Raw genomic sequence first — 13,440 nt, forward strand, 5'->3', positions numbered from 1 at the left:
TGCAATTCAACCCATTATCACGGCTGGAGGACCAAGTCTTGGTTTTTCCAATGTTAAGAGGCCATAGATATGAAGAGGAACCAGCAAATTAGGAGATTATGCCGCCAGTATGAGGTCCAGCAGGAGGAGGATGGAGGCCGATTACTGGGTTAGCAACCGGGAGGTGGTGCCGTCGATTGGAGCAATGTTGGTGGAGCCGGAGGAATGAAGCCTGTTTAGAGAAGGTTCTGGGAGACAGGATGAGGAGAAGCAGACACAGCGGGTGGGTAACTCTTGATAAACTTAATGAAAGGAGCAGAGAAATGGGGAGATAGCTGGAGAGCTGGAGAGAGACGTGCAGTCAGAGGTTTTGTAACGATGCGAGTAGTGATGGCCCGTTTGCATGAGGACACCCTCGGATAACGACGGTCTGGCAGGGAGGGGACAGCTGATGGGGCAGAACAGAGAGGAGGTGGCTGAGGTGTGTCCTTAAGGGCAGGAGATGATATCTGGTGCCTGGGGCAGGTTGGGCATCTCTAGAAACAGGAGGGGCTGAGGGAGTGGGCCAGGTGCCTCAGGGGTAGGAGCCCAGTGGCTGTCCCTGGTCACTCTCCTGGTTGTTTCTGTCCCTCTGAAATAGAAAGCAGGATCAGCAGGTGAGAGAGTCAGGGGAGATGGTGCTGAGGGTTTGGGGAGGAGAAGGCACAGAACAGTAGCCAAGGGCCCGGGCGCATGAACAAGTGGGGAAGAAAGAGGGCGTTCCAGACAGAACAGCTGCCCTTTGCTGGGGACATACTTCATGTGTGTCTCATTTATGTTCCCAACAAATCTCAGTGACATGCATTTTATTTTCCATTTTACAGATGTGGAGATGTAAAGGCGTAGGAAGGTCATGTAACTTTCCTTAGATCATATAACCCGTAAGTCTGACCCCCAAGCCTGAATACTGCACCCACCTGTTCAGGAAACCACCAACTGTTCTGTCAATTATTAAATTACATTTTTTCTCCCTGTAAAAGTACTAAATGTTTATTTCAGAAAATTTGGAAAACTCAAAGTAACATAAATATGAAAAAACTTAAATGCCTATCATTTCACCATTCTGAAATAATTACTGTTAAAATGTGGTGATTTCTTTGCAGTATTTTTTTCAATGCACATTACTGTGGCAGGTTTAATGAGTCCAGCAAATCCCTTTCCCCTCCCTTCCCGGCATGCAGCTAGACTACATTTCCCAGCATCCCCTGTGGGGATAGTGGCATCAGACTGAGTCCTGATTACTGGAATGTTTGAGGAAGTGACATCACCCACTTCTGGGCCTGGCCCATAAAGTGTTCTGACCCTCCATGCTCTCTCCCTTCTCTTGCTGCCCATGAGATGGGATCATACTATCCATAGAGTTTTTAGGCTGATTATTTATTATTATCACTATTACTTAGTATTTATCACAACCTTCTCTCCATAGTATTAAACAATCTTGGATGCATGATTTTAACGGTAGTCCATTATAATTATTTATTTACCCAATCCCATATGGTTGGATATTTACATTGCTTCCAACATTTTGCTTTTATAAGTCTTGCTTCAGTGAACATGCTCGTGAAAAATCAGGCCACCCCACCGGGAGACACACCGATCCATCCCACCTCGGTTTCCTGCCTCTGAGCCTCTCCTATACCCGTGCTTAGTGCCACAATTCCACAGACTACTTGTAAAAATGAGTGCTGTGGGATGAAATGACGTTCTTGGGCCAGGGCCTGTGAAAAACCACGATTTCTCTAACAGCATCTTGGCGGCGGAGGAGGTGGGGATGGCTACAGTGAAAGGCTGTCTCTTCCAGGCAGCTGGCAGGTCAGTTCAAAGCCCTCACTCCTTGTAAGCTGGCTCCTCTGCGCTCAGTGTCTCCTTTCCAGGTAGTGCCTGGCTGTGTGGAGAAGCTTACTGGCCTGACGGGTTGGGGAAGGGGTGCTTCCTACTTGCTGTCCCTGTACCTGCTCAGGTGCGGCTGGGTCGGTGTGCACAGGTCTCTGGGCATCCGGTTGGCCTTCACTGATGTGCACTGAGGACCTGTTTTGCATGGAACTTCTCATCTCAGAGTCAAGCCTCTTCCCATCCGTACTGGTTTCCTAGGGCTGCCACAACAAAGTGACCTGAACTGGGTGGTTTAAAATAATAGAAGTTTATTACAGTTCTGGAGTCTAGAAGTCTGCCTGTATCTTCTCTTCTTCTAAGGGCAGCAGTCATATCAGTTTAGGGCTCACCCTATGACCTCATTGTAACCTGACTACACCTTTGAAGACCCTATTTCCAAATAAGGTCACATTCACAAGTATGGAGTCGGTAGGTTAGGACTTCAGCGTATCTTTTTGGGGAGATATGAGTGGATCTGTAATACCATCCCTAGATCCTCTCAGCTCCTGGGCTTCCTCCACTCAGCAGCAGTGAGGGTATCTGTGTCACTGTCCCCAGTCCCGCCTGCCTGGACACCCTCCATCACATCTCCTCTGCTGCAGCCTTACCATGTAGGGTGCAGTGTCAGGCCCAGCGTGGACACATCCTGGGTTGGGGGGGAGGGCACAGGCCCCATGTTGGATGTCCTCTCATCCCCTAAACCTATCTGAATCTCCCTAAACCTATCTGAATCTCCCTGTTGCCCTGGGACCCTCAAATCTGGCTTCCTCTCCATCTCTCCTGCCCTGAAAGTGTCTCCACTCCCCAGTACTGGTACCGTCCCGCAGAAACTCCATATGTTGGCACTTCCTTCTTCCCTGCTCTGTGCAGCAGATATTATCTGCCATCCGTTTGAGGGGTAAAGCCTCACAGTGAAGGTTGCATGGTGGCGATGATGCTAGAGAGAGAGAAAAAAAAAAACCAAATTAGCAAAAGGGAAAACACAGCAGGAAATGTTTCAAAGATTCTATGCCTGTTAAAATGTTTTTGATGTTAAGCCCTATTTGCCTTGACCTTTGAAAGTCGAAACAGATGGGAATGCTGGTCTCCCTTTATCTACCACTCTGTGTGTCCCTCAGAGACCACTCAACATACTTCCCCGTCCATTCCCTCAGTGCCCCCTGGCCTTTGGTTTCTTTTTCTGGGACATTTTCCCCCCACCCCTTTGCGGGGCAATTCCTACTCACGCTACCAGGCTCAGCTTGGACTGCACTTCACTGGGGAAGCTGCCCGTTGCCCTCACGGTGGGCTGCACGAAGCCCTGCTTGTCCCCATGCACTGTGACTGTGTGGTCATGTCTGTGACTCCCAGCAGACCACAGCCCCATGAAGACAGGAGCTACAGCTGTTTTGTTCTTCTCTGTGCCCCCACCGTTGGCATTTGGTAGGAACTCAGGAAACGTGGGATGAAGGAATGAAAGCCAGGGAAGGTGACACGACATCGTTTTGCGTTAGGCTGAACCATATGAAATCACCAACAAAATTAGGCTGTTTTTGCCCTACAAAGATTGCAATTACCCGTGATGGGAGCCTTCCCACGTTCTCCTTTTTGGTAGACGCCCCCGTCACTGGGCAGCGATCAGCTTGTCTTCTCGGGAGGGGAGGCTGTGGGCGGTCTAATTTCCTGGGACTCCCCTCACCTGTTTTGTATTGGCCACCAACCCTCCCAGGCCCAGCAGATTCTGCACTGGGTGAGTCTGTGTGTGCACTAAAATGGCCCATGTGGTTTAGCCAGTTCCTCCAATTTCCAATTGTTCTCCAATTTCGCCATTCCTTGGTGAGTTACCTTCATGCATCTTGTCCTAGAGCAGTGGAGGTTGAGTGCTATTTGAATGGAGGTAGGGTAGCTGTTAAAAGCAATGGATTTGGCATCAAACAGCCCCAGTGTGCTCCAGCTACAGTACACAGTAGGTGCTCAATACATGCTTGTGGAATTATGGGAAACGGTTTGGAGTTTGAGTTACAGCTCTGCCACTTACTGGCTTTGAGACCTTGGGCAAATTGCTTGTGCTCTCTGAGTCTCAGTCTTCTGTAAAGTGGGGTAACCATGCACCCTGAGGTGAGGGAGGCAAAGGGCTTGCAGGGCCTGGGGCTGGGCTCCTGTGAGGCTTCACGGCTGGTGGAACTCCTCAGCAGTGTCCCCCCTTCTCTTTAGGCCGTCCTGATCATCCCTTCCCTGGCTTCCCAACCTCCTGTTTTTGCCCCTCCAGCCACCCTGCGGCTGGCACCCAAGGACTTCTCAGCGTTGTCTGCGGTCCTGTCACTTTTTGTTCAGAGCCCGGGGTGGGGGTGGGGGGCTCCTCGTCACCCCTTTAATGACATCCAGGTCCTCCTATGGCCTCAGAGGCCCTCCCAGGTTGCCCCCGGGAGCCACGCTTCCAGCCTCCTCTCTGATCTTACTCCTGCGCAACAGGGTCACCCGCTGTTTCTGCCTCCAACCCCACCCAGTTCCCAGGCTCCCGGCTCTGTTCAAGCTGCCCCTTTCCACCTGGGATGCGCCTACCCCTTGGCTAGGAGTTCAGCCTCAAGAGCTGTGCCCTCTGGTTGCCAATTCTCCTCAGCAAAAGGGGTGCCCCAGGGACCAAGGTTTGCCGGTGCCCCCAGATCCTCATAAACGCTGTGAACCTCCTCATTCGGTCCTGGTCTCCCTCCTACGCTCCACCTCGCCCTTCCCCATCCAGGGGGCGTGACCGGGGAGCAGGGGCCACGCCCCGTTATGGCCACGCCCGTCTTCCCGCAGAGATTTGCAGTAAAAGCTGGCCGCCTCTAGTCCTTTCTCAGGCTCCTCCCCTTTGCTTTGGGGGAGTGGAGGCCACTTGTCCTGACTGGGAAGGAGGTTCACAGGTTCACTTGTCCTGACTGGGTCAAGGCGCAGGTTTTCAAGCTCCCAGCCTCTGCAGGACTGGAGTGCCCATTCAGCACGTGCTTACCCCAGGCAGCCACAAGCCCTGCTTCCCGCTCCCGACATGACATTGCACCAGGAGCTGAACAGAAATAGAACCTGCGGGCTCTGTTCCAATCTGCAGACTAAATTGAATTAATGCATAGAAACTCTCAGTTTTAAATTTCTTTACTTAAAATTTTCTTGTGCATTTAACACCTGCCAATATTTGTCCGTATATAACATTCAATAATGATAATTATGGCCACCTATACAAGTTTTATCTACATTTCCCAGACATCCTGGCCTTTCCATACTAATACATGGTAATTCACAGAAAACCTGTTTGGGCGGTGCTATGGCCGTGCCTGTTTTGCAGAGAAGGTAATCAAGGTTCAGAGAGAGGGAGTCACTTGCCTGAAGCCACACAGCTTGTGCGTGCACAGGATGGAGCTGATTTGAACCCAGGTCCAGGTAGCACTAAGGCCCCTGCCTACTCAACACCCTCTCACGTCTCCTCCTTGCCAGCACCAGAGAGCTTAGGTGTTTCAGGAACATGCTTTCTAGTTTCCAGCTTTATTTCATGATGATCACGCTTTCCAACCCTTCTGCCCTAGGAAGCCCTTCGGAGAAGGGGGTTCCATTTCACCTACCTGGATGTGACCTTGGGGCTAAGACCTAGAGGAATCAAGGCAGCCATTCCTCAGGGTGATTGAGGGGCAGGGGCTTCCCCTGCCAACCACGGACCCTCCTGCTTTTCCTGCTCCCTGACCAGAGCGGGGCGGCTCTGAGGCCCTTGGGGGTGGGATTCTGGAACTGAATTTCTCAGGTGCACATGTATAAAGTGAGGGGTCCTCATGCACGGGGTCTGCCCACAGCCCCTGGCCAGGCCTTCACTTCCAGAGTTACTGTTCTAGGCTCACCTCCAAATTTACCCTGCAAGTTGCATCTGAGGTCAGACCTTCCCCAGACTGAGTTTGAGAGCCCCCAGCCCAGCAGGACTTGATCAGGGATTGTCAGCCCCCCTCTCTGTCACCTTCTCCTCCCTGCCCCACACCCCTGGGCTCATTGAACCCTATGGAGGGGTGGGGGTGGACCTCTTGGGGCTCAGAGCCTTCTGGGACTGACCAGTGTCCAGGCTGCTCTCCTGAGTGGAGGGGAACCAGGGAAGTTGTGGGTCACGATAAGGCATGTTATGGGCTTCAGAAGCAGGTCATGGCCAAGTGAGGCCTGTGTGGGGCCTTAGCCCCCACTGGGGCCAAGTGACAGATTTGCTGCCTGTGTTATGCCACCAGCCTGCATGTCCGGCTCCCAACTTGGCCAGCCAAGGCAGAGTGTGGCCTGCCTCTGCTGCTCTTTGTGGGGAACGACAGACAGTTGCCAGTCCTTGCCTGGTGAAATGTCACCTCTACCCTTGCTGGCCTCTGCCCAGAGGCTGCTCAGGGCTGTCCTGGGGCCCTGATGAGTTCCCTTCCACTTCCCACTGCCGCCCATCTCAGTTCACACATTCCCTTCTGAGGCTCAGAATTGAATTCTCAGACAGAAAACAGCGTGATTATGAGCCCACTTACCTGTGTTGCTTAGAAATTTAGAGGCTGGTTTGTGAGGATTTGGGGGGCCTCCTCCCATTGGTCTCAGTCTAGGACGTGGGTGGCAGTTGGGGGATAACAGTCAGAGGGTCCTGCTTGCAGTCCTGAGTCCCGAATGGCAGAGGAGCTCTGCAGACACCATGAACCTCGGTGGGATGGTGCCCACTTGGGAAGCTAGTGTGGGCCAGATTTGGGGCCTGTATTGGGCAGGGCTGAGCAAGGGGTGCCAAGCAGGAGGGCATCCCAGTGGGGAGGGGTCCTGGAGAAAGTGTAGCACACTTATAGAGAACAGATTGGCCCTGTGGGGAGCAGGGGGCCTCCTTCCAGCAGGAGGCCATGGGGCTTTGGTGTCCTCATCCGTAATGAGGCCACAGTGCCCCCTGCCTCATGTCAGGGCAGGGGTGCGGGTGTAATAATGGTATCTGTCAACATTAAGTGAGACTGGGTCTTTACCTTGCAGGGAGCCCCATATCTTGGGTCAGTGTCCCCTGGTGGTTTGGGGGGTTCTCAAGTGCCACACAGACTCCCGCCACTGAAAGGTAAGTCCCTTCTTGTTCTCCCTCAGCTCCTGGTTCACTGGAGAGGCTCGCATTCCCCAACTCCTTCAGAACAAAGAGCTATTGGCAGGCAACAATGGCCAGATAGAATTTAATAACATTGTTTTATTTTAATTATAACTTTTTTTTACTTCTACTATTTATGGCATGGTGATCTTAGTTTTCCACTTACAGTAAACATATAAAGTTCCTTGATAGATAAAATTATTTAAGTAAAAACTGTATGACTTCCTTTAAAGAAAAATATTAAGCAAACAATAGAATGGGTAAGATACAGACAGAGCAGAACATCGTGGAGTCAAGGCCAGGCACCAGGCAGTAGCTCTGGGGCGGGACCTGGGGGTTTGCATTTTTGTGAAGCTCCCCGTGATTCTGGTGGCCGCCCTTTGAGGAACCTGGGGCTCCAGATTGTTGACTAACAGACGAGAGGCTGTACTTAGGGGCTCCTATCAAGTTTAGCCCAGAGCTGCTGGGGCTTTGGAGGGTGGCCAGACACTGCTGGGAGTCAGGGGGTACGAGGGGTCGCCCGCCGTCCAGCATGTCATGGTCTGCACCAGTGCATCGCAAATCTGAGTGTGGGCCTTGTTAAAATGCAGATTTTCCGGCTGTACCCAGACTTCAGGGCTGAGCTCCAAGCGTGGCCTGTCTGAGAGGCCTCCCGCACCACCCTGCGGCCTGTGCCCTGTCCGTTGTCTGGTGCCTCCGTGTGAGAACATGAGCCAGGAGTCCCCCTCTGTGGTGCCTGGCGCGGAATCCCAGATCTTTGTGAGCCAGTGAAGGGTGGCCTCACTGTGACTCATGCCTGCTTCACGGAGGACACTGATGCTCAGAGAGGTGAAGCCACTTGCCCGAGGACACGCAGGAGGACACCGGTGAGCAAGACCTCCAGTCTGCGGAGGCGGCCTACCCCTGGAGCCCCTGCCTGAGGCCCCCCGCGGTGAGCCAGGATTTTACACCCCCTGCAGGCCCAGTGGGCTGAGAACGGGGGGCTGGGTGTGGGAAGCCGAGGAGGCAACCCACCTGCAGAGCTTGGCAGGAGGCCTCACAGACTCAGCAGGCTGAGGAGGGGGCAGGAACTCGCAGACACGCTAATTATCTCGAATTCGAGAGCGATGGCTGCCGTCGGGGACCAGGAGTAGGTTTTGTTCCTTCCTGTGTTACCTTCTAGGTCTGAGACCAGCAGTTTCGGGTGGAGTCCTATTAACCTCACATCTTTTCAATCCCTTCCTGCCTGCCTTCAGGAAGATACTCTCAAAACTGAAAGATGCCTTGGAGATGCCTTTACTTACCCCGACTTTGCCTGCTAACAGGAAAACTATGATTTATTGAGCACCTATTATATGCTGGGGTGCACGGTCTGGTTCAGCTCCTGCAACATCACAGGTGCTGTTTGCATTGTGTCTTTGACTTTTTGCTCACCATTCTATGTGAGTGTCTCCCCATGTGCCGAAGTCCCTTGTCTCAAGTGCTGCCAGGGGTGGGACAGGACCCCTCGGGGCTATTGTCCAGATTACAGTCCCTTTCCCAAACCACGGTCCACAGCACCCCTCCCCTCTGTCCGGCTGCCTTGTGCTCAAGCATCAAGGCCCAGCTCAATCGCCCCTCTTTCAGAGGCTGTTCTCTCCCTCCTGGCCCATGCTCTCTCTGAAGCCGAGGCTCTCTGCCCTGCCACACCCAGGTCTCCTACCCCCTCCTCTTCATAAAATGTGACACCTGTTCTCTTCCTTTCCATGCTTCAGGTCTGACTGCAAGGTCACCTTGTCAAGGGGCGTCCAGACCACCATGTGCTCTTCTTGTGGGCTTGTCCCTCCGTTGATCCCTCAGCCCACAGGCCTGGTCGGCCAGGAGAGAGACTTTGTAGAAGGCTCTGGGTAGCTGCTGCATACTGAAGGGCCCACTTTGTAAGTCTGTCAGATTTAGCAATAAAAACAGAATAAAAATACAGCACACTGAGTTAAATATGACTTTCAGATAAGCAAGAAATAACTTGAAGCAAGAAATAACGTTTGAGCATAAGTATATCCCAAATGTTGAATGGGATATACTTACACTAAAACATTTATTGTTGATTTCCAGTTCAAACCGAACTTGGCATCTTGTATTTAATCTGGCAGCCCTACCACCTCCTACCCTTCTTTGCCCCCTTGTCAGTCTCTCTCAATAACTAGATGGAGAGTCCCTGAGAGCAGGGATCTTCGCTATGTGGGCCCCTGTTGCACGCCCAGCCCTCAGCAGGGACCCTGACATGGAAGTAGGTACTGGAAAAATAAACCTATTGCTAAGATGAGTGCAGGGGGACTGGCCCCGAGCCAGGCACGAGAACTGTGTGCCAAACTCTTGTCGATTTCTGCGAGGCCCATAGCAAATTGGTGGGAAGACTGAGATGCAGGCTGTTTGATTCAAGGGGTACTTTAAAATTTTTGTAAAACAGCTGTGATTTACCGAGTACCTGTCATGTGTCAAGCCTCCCATTGTTTTTTTGTTGTTGTTATCTTTAATCTACAATTACATGAAGAACATTATGTTTACTAGGCTCCCCCCTTCACCAAGTCCCCCCCACATACCCCATACAGTCACTGTCCATCAGCGTAGTCAGATGCTGTGGAGTCACTACTTGTCTTCTCTGTGTTGTACAGCCCACGGGCTGCTTTAACGAAGGCCCTTTGTGAGTGGCACACTTACTGTGTGAATGTTTATGCACGCCCTTGAGTTTCTGAACAGTCTGTTCTCCGGGGTTAACTGGTTCCCCATCAATCCTGCTTACACAGCTCATTTATTCAGTAAGCCCTGCTTCCCTCCATGTTTGGTACAAGGGAGGATTGCCCCCCAGTAGGGAATTCTGAATTAAGGAGGCTTTGAATGAATGAGACGCTGCTGAACAGAAGTTCCTGATGGGGCACTGAGGTGGTGGGTCATCGGTAAAAGGGGCATCTGCTGGGCTGTCAGAAGGGACAGGGTTCAAATCCAGCTCCCACCATTTACCAGCTCTGTGACTTCAGGCACATTACTTCCTCACTTTTGGCATCTCGAAAGGGGGAGTTAAATGAACCTGGACACCCCAAGATGGGCCAGATGCCATGCTGCTGATGCTGAGGTTAGAGATAGGGCATGGCCACTGTGTCCCTGAGGGGACCTGTTGGAGGGGCACCAAGGGGTCTTGTGCCCTGAGGAGGGCTTGGTCTCTGGCTGCTCTGCTGGGAACTGCCCTCTGCACCCTGCCCAGAGCACCGTGGCCAAGGCCAGAGAGAGGCGGGGCCTCCTGCTGACCCAGGTCTTGCTGAGCTGGGGTGTGTGTTTGTGTGTGATAAAGAGGCACGGGCTGCAGTCACCTGGCTCTCACATGGCTTCAGCTCCTCGCCTGGCTGAGGAACAGTGGCTGTCCTTGCTCCAGAAAAGGGGCTCTGTTTCCCCAGATCGTCATCAGCGCACCTCACACGTGCTTGGAATAAAATGCAAACCCTGCCAAGGCTCCCAAGGCCCCACCGGCTGGCCCCCAGGGTGTCCGCCCCACCTTGACCCCAGCCCAGGGCCCGTCTCAGTCACTCAGTTCTTTCTGGCCTCACTGGCCTCTGCCTGCCTGTGTCCGACTGGATTCCTCTGCCCTCCACCGATTCCTTCTCCTGCCTCCAGTCGTCCCAGGGATGTTTCCACTGTTCGTGGACATGGGCGGCCTCCCGCCCTTCCGTGCTTCTCTCAGCCCCTTGCTTGTTTCTCCCCAACCAGAACAGAACCCTGCAGTCTGGGACTCCCCCGTGTCCTGCCCCTCAGTATCTGTTGAAAGAAGTAAGCGGGCCATTAAACTCGCGTTTTGGTTTAGAGCATCGTTCTTAGGGTGTGCACATTCATTCATTTTGTTCCTGCAACAAAAACACTAGGCCCTGGGAAATTCAGTGTTGAGCACCACTCTGGCCCCCACCCTGGGGGTCTGTGTCCAGCCAGGTGTGTGCAGGCGGGGGTGAGAAGGTGCTGAGCAGGCGAGGACCGAAAGCAGACACCACCTGGGTATTTCTCTGGGGTCCTCCGATTCCAGGTTGCTCCATGTTCTCCCGCTCATCCTCCCTCGTGGATGTGAAGAGATTAATATATGCAAATACCCTTTTCCTGTGGTGGTTTTAGCCTTGAACTCTGTGGATTAAGTTACTTGATTTAAATACATATTTGGGCATTCCCCCATCCCCCGCACATATATACATGTAGAAATCCTAAACACTAAATAAAATCCCTTCATTTTGCAAGTGCTGTAAAGCTTCTAATCCCAAATCCTGTGGGCATTTTGACAGTTAAGATGGTTCACAGGGGCTGCTGAGATTTTATTTGGAATATCAAATACCTGTATAATAAGGAGTGCCCCTTAGTGAGGCTTGCTAATACCACTCAGAGGGGGCCGGGGGATAAGAAGGCTACTGGAGGGGTGCTGGGAGGGATCTCTGGAGGGACATTAGCAAGAGAGGAAAAGGAGACTCCTGAGGGCTGTCAGGTGCCAGGCTGGGTACTGCTGGGACAGGAAAGTGACAGGAGGGACTCTGGGTTTGATCGCATCAGAGGCCTGGCGAAGACGGTGGGTTCTCTAGAAGCCTGTAAGGTAGGTTTGGGAACACATGTGTCCAAAGGTACAACTCAGAGCAAAGTTTTTCCAAAACCATTGTGGGGGGTGGGCGACTCCTTACAGAGGTGTGTTCCAGATGGTGAGCAAGGCAAATGGTCCTGGGTTTGGGGAAAGGCAGGGGACTGCGTTGACAGCATGGCCAGAGGGCAGCCTGGGCTGACTTGGCCATGGATAACAGGAAGGCTGTTCCCCAGTACATCCTGCCAACCTGGGACCTCAGCCTCTCTCCAGCCTCCCTGCAAAGCCGGAGGACCTCGGGGCCTTGAGGATGGCCTTGGGGATCACCTGCATTTCCACAGGTTGAGGGACAGAGCCTGGGCCTGCCCTCTGGGTGCTGAGGAGCAGGTGTACTGCAGCAGCGCTGGCCTTCCCCTGAGACTGGGCGGCCTGGAGATGCCCCCTGCAATCCCACACTGGGCCTGGCACCCTCCAGTTTCCCTCTGTTCCCTTTGCCTGTTTTTCTTCCCCAGATACTGGGGTAACCCACTGCCTCCTCCAAGTCTCCGCTCAAATACCACCTCCTCAATAAAGTCTACCCAAAGCAACCTGCCGGGCCCCCACCCCTGCATGTCCCCCGCATGTCCCCTGTACACCCAACCCCTTACCCTCTCCTCTGGGTTTCCCCGTTGTACTTGTCTCCTAACAACAAACTTTACCATTTATTTTTTACGATGTTCACCGCTTACTGTCCCACCAACCCCGACTGTCACTGGAATGTAAGCTCCTCATGGTGAGGGTCTGGGTTTGTTTTGCTCTTCCTAGGGCCTGGCACAGAGCAGGTGCTCAGTAAATATTTTGTTGACTGGATGAACTCTGCAAACATTGCCCGAATCCCTCCCCACCCTGGCACGGGCCAGAGCCGGTCCACGAGGCAATTGCAGCCTTCAGAACCAACCAACCACTAAGAACCCACAGAATCTGCCCCTCCTGCTGAGCACCTCCTGCATATGTGCCATACGGAGGCCGGGGGTCTGTGTGCTGCCCTTCCCTCCATGGTGACACGGAAGGCTCCTCCAGGGTGGGGACACAGGACAGAGCTGGGAGTGACCTCAGGGTCTTAGAACATCTGGGATGGAACTTTCTTTGCTGTGACATTTATATATGGCTGCATCCTCTTTTGGCTTCTGTTTGCTTGTGTACCCCTTTCCAACCATCTCCTTTCAATCTCGGTGTCTTTACATTTAAAGTGCTACTCTGCATCTGTTCTTCTGAACTCCCTTCCCCACTTCCTTTGCATTGTTGTTACTTTTATTATTACTTAGTGGTTGCTTAAAATCAGCCCTACACCCCTATCTTGTCAATTAACTTAAAGTTAGTATTGAACCGCTTTACGTGAAATGCAGAATCCTTACCATCTTGTTGGCAGTACCTTTTCTGCTGTAGTCGTCATATGTACATGTATATAATTTTTGCTTTAGATAGGTCCACGCATTTTACAGAAATTAAGAGGAAGAAACGATCTTCTCTGTTTACCCAGGTATTTATTCCTGACGCTGTTCTTGAGGATCTATCTGCATTTCCATCTGGCACCTTTCCCTTCTAGCATTGCTGATAGTCCACATCTTCAGGTCAAGAAGTCTCTTCACTTAAGACATTTTTCAAATTAACTTTGAAAAGGACTATTTTACCTTAATTCTTAAAGGATATTTTTGCTGGATATAGAATTCTTACATTGATGTACTTTTTTTCCTTCTTTTTAAAAAGACTCTTTTGTGTTGAAATGACCACAGATTCACAGACAACTCCAAGAAAAGTGGTATGGAGAGAGCTGGGTGCCCTCAGATAGTTCCTGCAACATTTATACCTTACAGGGTGGTGCAGTGGCAGAGCCAGGAGACTGACATTGACACAATATGTGCAGATCTATGCTGTTGTATCA

General features: G+C 52.0%; 1 long non-coding RNA gene across 3 annotated transcripts in view; it reads left to right on the forward strand.

The window, feature by feature from the left end:
* Positions 1-13,440, forward strand: part of LOC130683050 (uncharacterized) — a 127,357-nt gene that overhangs the window by 82,752 nt on the left and 31,165 nt on the right. The window contains exons 1-2 of one of the 3 annotated variants that reach the window (XR_008996652.1): positions 7,564-7,827; positions 8,197-8,338. The exons of 1 other annotated variant lie outside the window; for it this stretch is intronic. This is a non-coding gene — a long non-coding RNA (uncharacterized LOC130683050). Of the gene's footprint in view, positions 1-7,563; positions 7,828-8,196; positions 8,339-13,440 lie in introns of those variants that run through there. One more of the 3 variants, XR_008996655.1, reaches the window with a different exon arrangement.

Source organism: Manis pentadactyla, chromosome 3, assembly GCF_030020395.1.
Source record: "Manis pentadactyla isolate mManPen7 chromosome 3, mManPen7.hap1, whole genome shotgun sequence".
NCBI lineage: Eukaryota > Metazoa > Chordata > Mammalia > Pholidota > Manidae > Manis > Manis pentadactyla.